Raw genomic sequence first — 13,565 nt, 5'->3', positions numbered from 1 at the left:
GCATTTTCCCCTGAATAGCAAAGCCATAATACTCTTAGATAATCTTCAGGGGAGAACAAAAATACCTCTTGGTTCTCTTAGCGGAAAATTATGATAGATAATTTTAAAAAGAAAAACTTTTTCAAATAAGTACACATCTCACCAGTCCCCTCCCAAAAATTTAATAAACTAAGGATTTAAATTCTACTTTTTCAGACAAAGTTTTCTAAATTGAATAAATAGGATAATTTACTGGATGGATCAATATTTTTATTGTCTTTAGACTTTACAATTCTTTTACTCTAGATAATGACCACTAACCTAGCAATGCTAGTTTAACTCTCAATGTCTTATGAACTATTTATTCAGTCATTTGTTCATTTAGTCAGTATATGCTCCTACTGCTTATGTTGCCTATTCTGTGTCCTTTGAAGGATGCTGTGCAAGAGTTTATTTCCCACAGGGATAGAGAGTGAAGTGAGCAGAGAAGGCCCAATCAATGATTTAATCAAGAGGTATTCATTGGGCAAAGCACCTCATCCAGAGTTAATGGCATTGCCACTCTGTGAATGAGTCTCAGAAAATGAAGAGGTAGCTAAAGGAATTAGCTTGTAATGTGCTATCATCACATCTGGACTGGATCCAGTTCTTGGTGTTCGTCTGGAAAATTCACTGCTGCTACAGTATTGTAATACCTGGCAATTCTCATGTTAATGGAAGGGCAAGTAGTTTGTGTTTTTTAATCTACCTAGTCTGTGATGAAACTCAAATATTTATTTCACAATAAAGTGATGTTTTTTACCCAGGACAGGTGAATTCATGAAGCAAACTGTATTTGTTTTCCATTCTGCTTTCACTAGCTTGTCTTAAGTTCATTGCCTCAAAGATTATTAATAGCATTTGGATGATTTTTCCATTTTGCCCCAGCTTCAATAGCTGCCTCTGTGAGCTCTTATTATCATTTCAGAGTTATTTCTTTAGGATTCTTTATAGTGAACAAGTGGTCTCAGGTTTAAAAAAAAAAACAAACTCAAAGGTAAAATGATAATTGAGTCAGTCCAGAATCTCATCAGGAAGAATGTGCCAGAGAAATCTAGTCTAGATATTTCTGGACATACAGGTAACTTCCTCAAGTAAACAAGAATGTTAGCTAAACAAATTTCCACTTAATTTGATACTATTTATTTGTAAATATAAAAGAAATAGATTACATAATTACTTAATTTTCATTGAAAATTTTAATTTGAAAAGTACTTCTTTAGAGAAAAATGGTGTATTATTCCATTTTCACACTGCTCATAAAGACATACTCAAGACTGGGCAATTTACAAAAGAAAGAAACTGTAATTTACTTACAGTCACACATAACTGGGGAGGCCTCACAATCATGGCAGAAGGCAAGAAGGAGCAAGTCACATTTTATGTGGATGGCAGCAGGCAAAGAGAGAAAGCTTGTGTAAAGGAACTCCTCTTTATAAAACCATCAGATCTCGTGAGACTTATTCCCTATCATGGGAATAGCATGAGAAAGACCCACCCCCATGATTCAATTACCTCCCACTAGGTCCCTCCCATGACACATGGGAATTGTAGGAGCAACAATTCAAGATGAGATTTGGGTGGGGACACAGCCAAACCATATCAAATGACTACTATAAGTTCTTTGAAAAGTTATTGGTACTGGAAAATAGGAAGAAATCAAGGGTAGGAATAAAACATACTTATTTTAGATACAATTTTTTTTTATCCCGACCAGGGAGATATCTCTAATGCATCCCAATGTGTATACATTTTAGGCCAGGCATGGTGGCTCACACCTGTAATCCTAACAGTTTGGGGGACGAAAGTGGGAGGATCACTTGAACCCAGGAGTTGGAGACCACCCTGCATAACATAGCAAGACCTCATCTCTACAAAGAAATGAAAAAATTAGCTGAGCATGGTGTGCACCTATAGTCCTAGCTACTTGGGAGGCTGAGGCAGGAAGATTGCTTGAGCCCAGGAGTTCAAGGCTGCGGTGAGCTGTGATTGCACCACTGCATTCCAGCCTGGAGGACAGAAAGAAGCCTGGTCTAAAAAAAAAAAAAAAAAAAAAATTTTTGGAGACTTCACCCATGAATTTTCCTTTTATATCTGTCATAGGTTTGCTTTTTTTTAATACAAAAGTCATCATACTTGTTTCTGGCTCAAACTTGCCATGCAACCCCTGAAGTTCTTTTACTAGGACTGTAGGGAAAGGAGGTATTTCTTCTTTCATTCATTTTTCCAAGCTCACCACTCCCCCAAAATATAGGTCTACAGGCTGTTACAAAATAATTTTTATTACATGTATAATTTATATTGTAAAATATTTCTGAAGTTATAAGGTAAATAAATAGTAAGTGCTCTCACTTTTTTCTTTTCATTAATATTTAAATCACCATTTTTATTGTCTAGAAAATTTTTGCAATCTATTAGTCCCTGATGTAGACACGTCTCCTTGGACTATTTCAGGATAAAAATTTAGCCAAATAACACATTTTACCTTAGCGGGAAAAAAAGCAGCACTTAATTTCCTCTACACACATGTTAAGTTTATTCCTCATGGATGATTTAGAAGGGTTTCTTGCTGTATATATTATATGGAAAAGACATTATTTGTAAATATGTGATAAGATTATATTGTATGTTTATTAGGTTGGGATGTCATCAAGCTCTCAAAGTTTCTGAAAGTACGGGGCAGCTGATGAGTGAGGATAGATGACAAAAGAGAAAAGTCGATAGTTTGACTGTGGGAGATGATCAGATCACACTTGAAATGGAAAGCTTCCCTGTTACCAGAAGAGAACTATGCCCTGAAAAGAAATAGTGTTCTGTCCTGTTGGCCCCTCCGAACTGGATTAAAAGTAATGGATTTTAAAATTTATGTTTAATGAAAGAATAAAGCATCTCAAATTACTGCAGCAAAGATAAAGATAAAGAGACCCAGAAGAATCACTAGTGTAATTTTTGGAGAACCATTTCCCCCCACCATCAATTTACATTGTTATGGCTTTTATCTTACATATTGGATGTCGAAAGTCATTTTCCAGGGCATTCAGAAGTTGTCTAAGACTCTGTGTGTGTGTGTGTGTGTGTGTGTGTGTGTGTGTGTTTACTATCTGTGCCCAATGAAAAAAGTAAACCATCTTTCTTGCTAGAAATGGTGGCCATTGTTTTTACTTTAGGTTGAACATATTTTGGTGTTGGTGATAGGATTCTAGAGGACCCTTCCCTGGGTTTGGTGGGGTGGGAAGAACCATATAAGAAGTTATTCAGGGGCTGGGCATGGTGGCTCACGCCTGTGGTCCCAGCACTTTGGGAGGCCGAGGCGGCAGATCATGATGACGGGAGTTCGAGACCAGCCTGGCCAATATGGTGAAACCCCATCTCTGCTAAAAATACAAAAAGTTAGCCAGGCATGGTGGTGGGCGCCTGTGGTCCCAGCTGCTGGGGAACCTGAGGCAGGAGAATTGCTTGAACCTGGGAGGCGGAGTTTGCAGTGAGCCGGAATTGCACTCTAGCCTGGGCGACAGAGTGAGACTCTGACTCAAAAGAAAAAAGAAGGAGAAGGAGAAGGAGGAGACGGAGATGCAGTTATTCAGGAGCACCAAGAGAAGTGGGGAGAGCTGGTAACAGAAAGACACATAAAGCTTGCTTCTGACCAGGAAAGGGAGGTAATGTGATAGAATCAAGGGCCAGGAAAGGATGGTATTTCCCTCCAAGCCCATATGACTACCATGAGAGAAAACCCAGAATATAAATGGGAAAAATAAGTGAAGAAGCCTGATTCCACTAAATAGTGGGACTGTTCTTAATCACAAGTTTTTGTAGACTTACTAAAGAAACTGATCAGCGACCAGGCTCAAATCCATAGAAACTCAGTATATAACTCATGCTATGCTAAGCAGCTTATTGTTTAATCCTTACAGCTGTCCTTTTAAATGAATATTATTATTCCATTTTTGAGTATGGAAACTGAGCTTCAGAGAGGTTGTGTAACTTTTCCAGAATTACACAGCTAGTAACTGGTGGAGTAAGGCTATTAACCTCAACTCTATTTGACTTCAAACCTATGTTTTTATCATACGGTATTATTCAAATTTGGGAAAGAAGGAACCCAAGGAAAGAAGAAAGTAGACTGAGCTGCTTTTTTTTAAAGAAAATGTTTGTGGTTTTATCGTATCATGAGGCATTGAAACATCTGAACAAATCAATGTCTGGTGGTGAGGCAGCTGCTTTCTCCTTCCCTTCTGCCTTACTTAAGTCTTTCAAGGCATGCATGGTACAACCCAAACTTCTTCCTTCAGATGCAACTAGTCTAACATCCAAACATCATGCACAACACCTAGGTGGCAGCACTGCACTGTGCCCACTTCCCATGGCCCTGCTCCTTTGGCATGATATATGGAGCATCTGGAGGAGTGTGAATGGTACTGGAAAGAGGATGGAGGAGGAAACAGCATGACTGCCTGGCTGGGAAGAGATCAGCCCAAGATGTGCAGGCCAAGCCTGAATATGTCATTGGTGCAAACCCAAGTATTGTTGATGTTCTTCAACAGGAACATCTATCTAGTGGAACCCCATAATGGGGTCTTCATCCACCTTAAGCTGGCCCACAACCAGGCTGATGATGCAGCTGGCGTGGGCTGATGGTCCTGCGCTGTGATGCTGTGCTGGATTTTTTGGAAGGGACGACTAGACAACTTCTCCACAATGGCAGCTTTCCCCTGGAATTGCTGTCCTTCCCACGTAAGGCATGGCACATCAATGTAAATTGCACCTAGTTGGATTTTCTCATTATGAAATAACTGGTAGTAATGCTGAATGAAGCTGGATCCAATCTGCTCCCAGATTGGCTCATCTCCCATTCTGGAGCATCACCCAGCCTCGTTGAGATCTGAAGGGTTGGCACAGTGGCAGTGGCAGCATGACAACCCAGCACAGTCTGCCAAGACTGAGCTTCTTCAAAAACTATTTGTGAAAACTGCTGGGTGTGGTGGCTTACACCTGTAATCCCAGTGCTTTGAGAGGCCGAGGTGGGAGGATCGCTTGAGGCCACGAGTTCAAGACCAGCCTGGGCAGCATAGTGAGACCTTGTCTCTACAGAAAAGTAAAAATAAAAAAATTAGCCAGTTGTGGCAGCACATACCTGAAGTCCCACCTGCTTGGGAGGCTGAGGCAGGAGGATTACTTGGGCCCAGGAGTTCCAGGCTGCAGTGAGCTATGATTGCACTGCTGCACTTCAGCCTGGACAACAGAGCAAGATCCAGGCTCATTTAAAAACAAAAAGAAAAACTATTTGCAGAAGCTGAATCATGTAGAAGGAGTAGCAAAAACAAACAACGAACTAGAAAATTAGTTTTATATAAAAAGAGAATGGAAGAGTTGGGGATATGCTTGGAGAAGCAATAGCTAATAAAATGAGTTGAATAATATTATATTCTTGAATATTATGTTGTCTAAATTCTATGAAGCATCTTGGTGAGAATAATGCTGTAGTTGTTCTATTACTAACTGAAGACAATATACAAGGAATTGATTTAAGTGAAAATAAGCAAACAAACAAAAAAATCAAACAATTTGTTGCAGGGGAAGATGTCTTGACCAGGAGACAATGAAAGGCTAGTGTAGGCTACCTGAGGTATCTACGGTAGATATCTCTATTAGAATGTGTCACTCCAAACATATTCTTCCTTAAGCTGTATTGGCCCTCAGAGATTCATTGCCTGACTCATACATGATAGTCAATAAATATTTTAGGAATGAATGTGTGACTGGAGCCTTTTTCTCCCCAGCCTGGGAATTCATGAATGTCTTGCTAGAAGAGATGATACCCGAAGAGTAGACCAATGTTTTGGATAGAATAATGGATCTTAAGAAGTCATGACTTAGTTAAAAGCTATAAAAAAGAAAATGAGTTGTCTGGCTTCCAGCCTCCTGCTTAGGTCAAAAGTCATGTTTCCTTTTGGTCATTTTCTTCATGAAAAAAAATTATTATTAGCATATGTTTTCTCAATTTAAAAAAAATATTTTGGGTCAAAATATGTCAATACATATTTAAATAACAATGTTTTAAAGTTTTCAGGCAGTGTTTCTCTTGGGTCTTTAATTTTGTGAGCTATTTGGGTGATATACCATAATTATTTTTAGAATGGTTTCATTATGTTTATAGTTTTAAAAGGAAGCAGTCATAAAATTTGCCTTTGAGGTCTCCTAAAAGTAAGAGTTGGCTTGAGGGAGCAAGACTTACATGACCTTTTGACTTTTACAGGACAGTTCACTCAGAATTGTATGTGAAGTGGTAGTAAAGGACAGATAGACAATTATTTGCCTATTTTAATATCATATTTGAAGCATTCACCAGTAGAAAGCATAGAAAAGTAAGTCAGTTGTCTGTCCAACAAAGATCTAGATGAGCTAATGCACTCGCTGTAATATCTGGGAAAACTTGAACTTTTGAAAACTGATTCTTTGTTATGAGAACTATGAATAAAATTGAGAGACTTCATAAGATTTTCATCCTCAATGAACGTAAAAGAGAAAATTTTTTTTACCTTACCTACTTAATAATGCATTAGGTTTTAGTAAAGCTTCTAGAAATTTAAGTTGGAATTTGCACCTTTAATATGTTTAAGATAAATTGATAAATAGTTCTCTGTAGCTATGAAAACCTAATATGGAGTAATCCAAATTTCACATTTGCATTATTATCATTAAAGCTGATGTGTACTGTTGGCATGTGCACAATATGAATAATTCTATGCTATTGTCTCAGTTATCAGTATATTCTCTCTCTATACTTTTTAAAAGGCTAACCATTTTATAAACTCTAGCTTCAATCACTTCTCTTCCATCATACTTTCATCCCAGTCATGAGCTACAAGTGATTTTTCTTTCCCCTAACCTCCAATATTATTTATTGCTTAAGACTCTTTGGTTCTCATTTGCAGAAGCCTACTAATGCTGTTTAAGTCAACAGTAGGAAACGTATTATTGTGATGCTGTGCTGTCTTTCAGAACATCAAAGTAGAAACTGTCTGGCCCTCAGAAGGCTACTATGAATTAGAACTAGACTCAAGAACCAAAATCAGAATAATAATGATAGGAAAGATTTATGTTACTGTATTAGTCTGCTTGGGTTGCCATTACAAAATACTATAGACTGGGTGACTCAAACAACAGAAATTTATTTCTCACAGTTCTGGAGGCTGGGAAGTCTAAGATCAAGGTGCCAGCCAATTTGGTTTCTGATGAGGGCTCTGTCTTCTCACTGTGTTCTCATATGGCATTTCCCTGGTACATGTGTGTGGGGAAAGAGATTACTCCCTCTTTCTCTTCATATAAGGTCATCAGTCCTATTGGATTAGCTGACTTTATGACTTCATTTAACCTTAATTTCTTTCTAAAAGCTGACTCCAAATACAAAAAATACAGTCACATTGAGGGTTAGGGCTTCAACATATGAATTTGGGGGGTGGGGAGTTAGTTCTTGCAACACTATGAAGAAGTAACTGAAGCTGGGTAATTTATAAAGAAAAGAGGTTTGGCTCACAGTTCTGCAGGCTATACAGGAAGCATGGTGCTGGCATCTGCTTGGCTTCTGGTAAGGCCTCAGAAAGCTTACAATCATGGTGAAAGGCAAAGGGAAGCAGGTGCATCCTATGGTGAGAGAGGAAGCAAGGGGTGGAGGAGGTGCCACACTCTTTTAAACCAGGTCTTGCATTAACTCAGAGTGGGAGCTCACTTATGGGGAGGACAGCACCAAGCTATTAATGAGGGATCTGACCTCATGACCCAAACACCTCCCACCAGGCCCCTCCTGTAACACTGGAGATTACATTTCAACCTGACATTTGGAGGGAGCAAACTTCCCAAACCATATCCTTCTGCCCCTGGTTCCTCAAATCTCATGTCCTTACATGCAAAATACAATCATCCCCTCTCAATAGTCCCCCAAAACCTTAACTTATTCCAGCATTAACCAAAAGTCCCAAGTCCAAAGTCTCATCTGGAGATTAGTTCTTTCCTATGAGCCTGTAAGATGAAAAAAAGTTGTTTACTCCCAAGATACAATGGTGGTACACTTATTGGGTAGACATTCCCATTCCAAAATGGAGAAATCAGCCCAAAAAAGGGGACAATAGGCCCCACACAAGTCTGAAACCCAGTAGGGCAGTCATTAAATCTTAAAGTTCCAAAATAATATATATATATATATATATATATATATATTTTTTTTTTTTTTTTTTGAGACGGAATCTCGCTCTGTCACCGAGGCTGGATTGCAGTGGCGTGATCTCAGTTCACTGCAACCTCTGCCTCCTGGGTTCAAGCGATTCTCCTGCCTCAGCCTCCTGAGTAGCTGGGACTACAGGCACGTGCCACCATGCCCAGCTAATTTTTTGTAGTTTTAGTAGAGACGGGGTTTCACCGTGTTAGCCAGGATGGTCTCAATTTTCTGACCTCGTGATCTGCCTGCCTTGGCCTCCCAAAGTGCTGGGATTATGGGCTTGAGCCACTGCACCTGGCCCAAAATAATCTCCTTTGACTTAATGTCCTGCATTCAGGGGTGGACTCCCAAGGCCTTAGGCAGCTCAACTCTATAGCTTTGCTGGATGCAGCCCACAGGGCTTCTCTGATGGGTTACAGTCCAGTGCCTGTGGCTTCTCCAGACTGAGGATGCAAGCTGCTGCTGCCTCTACCATTCTTTGGCCTGGAAGGAAGTGGCCCCCTCCTTACTGCTCCACTAGGCCGTGCCCTGGTGAGGACTCTGTATAGAGTCTCCAACCTCACACATCCCCTTGGTGCTGCCCTACTAGTAAAGCCTCTCTGCAGGGGCTCTAGCCCTGCAACAGGCTTCCGCCCAGGCACTTAGGCTTTCCCATACATTATCCGAAATCTAGACAGAAGCTGCCAAGTCTCCTTCACCCTTGCATTCTCTGCAGCCACAGGCTTACTGCCACATGAAAGCTGCCAAGGATTATGGCTTCACTCTCCAAAGTGGCAGCCAGAGCTGTACCTGGGGCCTTTGAGCCACATCTGGAGCTGGAGCAGCCTGGTTGCAGGGAGTAGCCTCCCAAGGCTAAGCAGGGCAGTAGTGTCCTTGGCCTGGTCCCTGAAATCATTCTTTCATCCATGGCTTCTGGGCCTGTGATATGAGGGGCTGCCTCAGAGATTTCTGAAATGCCTTCAAGGCCTCTTTTCATTGTCTCGGATATTAGCATTTGGTTCCCTTTTAGTCATGCTAGTCTCTTTAGCAAGTGGTTGCTCCACAATCTGCTTGTATTCCTTTTCTGCCATGTACCAGGCTGCAAATTTGTCAAACTTTTATGCTCTGTTTCCCTTTTAAATATGAATTCCAACTTTAAGTCATTTATTTGCTCCTGTATCTGATGATAGGCGTTAGAAGCAGCCAGGCCACATCTTGAACACTTTGCTGCTTAGAAATTTCTTCTGCCAGATACCCTAGGCCATCACTCTTAAGTTCAAACTTCCACAGATTCTTAGGACATGAACACAATGCAGCCAAGTTCTTTGCAACAGCATAATGGATAACCTTTACTCCAGTTCCCAATAACTTATTGATTTCCATCTGAGAGCTCTTCAGCTTGGACTTCACTGTCCATATCTCTATCAACATTCTGGTTGTAACCATTTAACTAGCTTCTAAGAAGTTGCAAACTTTCCTTCATCTTCCTGTCTTCTTCTCAGACCTCCAGACTCTTCCAATTTCTGCCTAGTTCTTCCAATTTCTGCCTACCCAGTTCCAAAACCACTTCCACATTTTCAGGTATCTTTATAATAATACCCCACTCCTGGTACCAATTTTCAGTATTAGTTCTTGCTTTACCATAAAGAAATACCTGAGGCTGGAGAGCAATCAGACAAGAGGGGGAAATAAAAGGCATCCAAATCAGTAAAGAGGAAGTCAAACTGCTACTGTTTGCTGATCATATGATTGTATACCTAGAAAACCCTAAAGACTCCTCCAAAAAGCTCCTAGAACTGATAGAAGAATTCAGCAAAGTTTCCAGATACAAAATTAATGTACAAAATTAATGTTCCAGATACGCAATTCAGTAGCTCCCCTATACACCAACAGGAACCAAGCTGAGAATCAGATCAAGAATTCAACCCGTTTTACAATAACTGAAAAAGAAATGCTTAGGAATATACATAATTGAGGAGATGAAAGACCTCTGCAAGGAAAACTACAAAACACTGCTGAAAGAAATCATAGATGACACAAACAAATAGAAACATGTTCCATGCTCATGGATGGGTAGAATCAATATCGTGAAAATGGCCATACTGCCAAAAGCAATCTACAAGTTCAGTGTAATCCCCATCAAAATATCATCATCTTTCTTCACAGAACCAGAAAAAAAATCCTAAAATTCATATGGAACCAAAAAAGAGCCCACATATCCAAAGCAAGACTAAACAAAAAGAACAAATCTGGAGGCATCACATTACCTGATTTCAAACTACACTATAAGGCCATACTCACCAAAACAGCATGGTACTGTATAAAAATAGGCACATAGACCAGTGGAACAGAATAGAGAACCCAGAAATAAATCCAAGTACAGCCAAATGGTCTTTGACAAAGCAAACAGAAACATAAAGTGGGGAAAGGACACCCTATTCAACAAATTGCGCTGGGATAATTGACTAGCCACATGTAGAATAATGAAACTGGATCCTCATCTTTCACCTTATACAAAAATCAACACAATATGGATCAAGGACTTAAATCTAAGACTTGAAACTAAAAATTCTAGAAGATAACATCAGAAAAACCCTTCTAGACATTGGCTTAGGCAAGGATTTTTTGACCAAGTACCCAAAAGCAAATGCAATAAAAACAAAGATGAATAGCTGGGACTTAAATAAACTAAAGATCTTTTGCATGGCAAAAGGAACAGTCAGCAGAGTAAACAGACAACCCACAGAGTGGGAGAAAATCTTCACAATCTGTCCATCTAACAAAGGACTAATATCCAGAATCTACAATGAACTCAAACAAATTAATAAGAAAAAACAAACAATCCCATCAAAAAGTAGGCTAAGGACATGAATAGACAATTCTCAAAAGAAGATATACAAATGGCCAACAAACATACGAAAAAATGCTCAACATCACTAATGATCTGAGAAATGCAAATCAAAACCACCTTAGTCCTACAAGAATGGCCATAATTAAAAAATAGAAAAATAATAGATGCTGGCATGGATGTGGTGAACAGGAAACACTTCTACACTGCTGATAGGAATGTAAACTAGTAAAACCACTATGGAAAACAGTGTGGAGATTCCTTAAAGAACTAAAAGTAGAACTACCATTTGATCCAGCAGTCCCACTACTGTGTATCTACCCAGAGGAAAAGAAGCCATTATTCAAAAAAGATACTTGTACACGCATGTTTACAGCAGCACAATTTGCAATTGCAAAAATGTGAAACTAATCCAATGGCCATCAGTCAACAAGTGGATAAAGAAACTGTGGTATATATCTATGATGGAATACAACTCAACCATAAAAAGAAATGAACTAATGACATTTGCAGTCACCTGGATGAGATTGAAGACTATTATTATTATTATTATTATTATTATTTACTTTAAGGTCTGAGATACATGTGCAGAATGTGCAAGTTTGTTACATAGGTATACATGTTCCATGGTGGTTTGCTGCACCTATAAACCCATCATCTAGGTTTTAAGTCCTGCATGCATTAGGCATTTGTCCTAATGGTCTCCCTCTCCTTGCTCCCCACCTCCTGACAGGCCCCAGTGTGTGATATTCTCCTCCCTGTGTCCATGTGTTCTCATTGTTCAGCTCCCACTTATGTGTGAGAACATGTGGTGTATGGTTTTCTGTTCCTGTGTTAGTTTGCTGAGAATTATGGCTTCCAGCATCATCCATGTTCCTGCGAAGGACATGAGCTTATTCTTTTTTATGGCTACATAGTATTCCATGGTATATATGTGCCACATTTTCTTTATCCAGTCTACCATTGATGGGCATTTGGGTTGGTTCCAAGTCTTTGCTATTCTAAATAGTGCTGCAATAAACATACATTTGCATGTGTCTTTATAGTAGAATGATTTATAGTTGGCCAGGCGCGGTGGCTCAAGCCTGTAATCCCAGCACTTTGGGAGGCTGAGGTGGGCAGATCATGAGGTCAGGAGTTCGAGACCATCCTGGCCAACATGGCGAAACCCCGTCTCTACTAAAAATACAAAAAAATTAGCCAGGCGTGGTGGCGGGCGCCTGTAGTCCCAGCTACTCAGGAGGCTGAGGCAGGAGAATGGCGTGAACCCGGGAGGTGGAGCTTGCAGTGAGCCGAGATCGCGCCACTGCACTCCAGCCTGGGGGACAGAGCCAGACTCTGTCTCAAAAAAAAAAAAAGAATGATTTATAATTCTTTGGGTGTATACCCAATAATGGGATTGCTGGGTCAAATGGTATTTCTGGTTCTAGATCCTTGAGGAATCGCCACACTGTCATCCACAATGGTTGAACTAATTTACACTCCCACCAACAGTGTAAAAGCGTTCCTATTTCTCTACAGCCTCGCCAGTATCTGTTGTTTCCTGACTTGTTAATAATCACCATTCTAACTGGCGTGAGATGGTATCTCATTGTGGTTTTGATTTGCATTTCTCTAATGACCAATGATGATGAGCTTTTTTTCATATGTTTGTTGGCTGCATAAATGTCTTCTTTTGAGAAGTGTCTGTTCATATCCTGTGCCCACTTTTTGATTGGGTTTTTTTTTTTTCTTGTAAATTTGTTTAAGTTCCTTGTAGATTCTGGATATTAGCCCTTTGTCAGATGGATAGATTGCAAAAATTTTCTCCCATTCTTTAGGTTGCCTGTTCACTCTGATGATAGTTTCTTTTGCTGTGCAGAAGCGCTTTAGTTTGATTAGATTCCATTTGTCAATTTTGGTTTTTGTTGCAATTGCTTTTTAGTTATGAAGTCTTTGCCCATGCCTATGTCCTGAATGGTATTGGCTAGGTTTTCTTCCAGGGTTTTATGGTTTTGGGTTTGACACTTAAGTCTTTAATCCACCTTGAGTTAATTTTTGTATGAGGTATAAGGAAGGGATCCAGTTTTCTGTTTTCTGCATCTGGCTAGCCAGTTTTCCCAGCACCATTCATTAAATAGGAAATCCTTTCTCCATTGCTTGTTTTTGTCAGGTTTGTTGAAGATCAGATGGTTGTAGACATGTGGTGTTATTTCTGAGGTCTCTATTCTGTTCCACTGGTCTATATATCTGTTTTGGTACCAGTACCATGCTATTTTGGTTACTGAAGTCTTATAGTATAGTTTGAAGTCAGGTAGGATCCCTCCAGCTTTGTTCCTTTTGCTTAGGATTGTCTTGGCTATACAGACTCTTTTTTTGGTTCCATATGAAATTTAAAGTAGTTTTTTTCTAATTCTGCAAAGAAAGTCACTGGTAGCTTGATGGGAGTAGCACTGAATCTATAAATTATTTTGGGCAGTAAGACCATTTTCATGATATTGATTCTTCCTATCCATGAGCATGGAATGT

General features: G+C 39.7%; 1 protein-coding gene and 1 pseudogene across 5 annotated transcripts in view; one reads left to right on the top strand and one right to left on the bottom strand.

The window, feature by feature from the left end:
• DPH6 (diphthamine biosynthesis 6) overlaps nucleotides 1-13,565 on the top strand; it is a 445,531-nt gene that overhangs the window by 265,119 nt on the left and 166,847 nt on the right. The gene's annotated exons all lie outside the window — the stretch shown is intronic.
• On the bottom strand, nucleotides 4,485-4,868 carry LOC129014077 (nuclear transport factor 2-like; annotated as a pseudogene).

The sequence above is a fragment of the Pongo pygmaeus genome, chromosome 16 (assembly GCF_028885625.2).
Source record: "Pongo pygmaeus isolate AG05252 chromosome 16, NHGRI_mPonPyg2-v2.0_pri, whole genome shotgun sequence".
Lineage (NCBI taxonomy): Eukaryota > Metazoa > Chordata > Mammalia > Primates > Hominidae > Pongo > Pongo pygmaeus.
The sequence above is the reverse complement of the archived record's forward strand: the minus strand, read 5'-3'. Positions and strand labels throughout refer to the sequence as shown.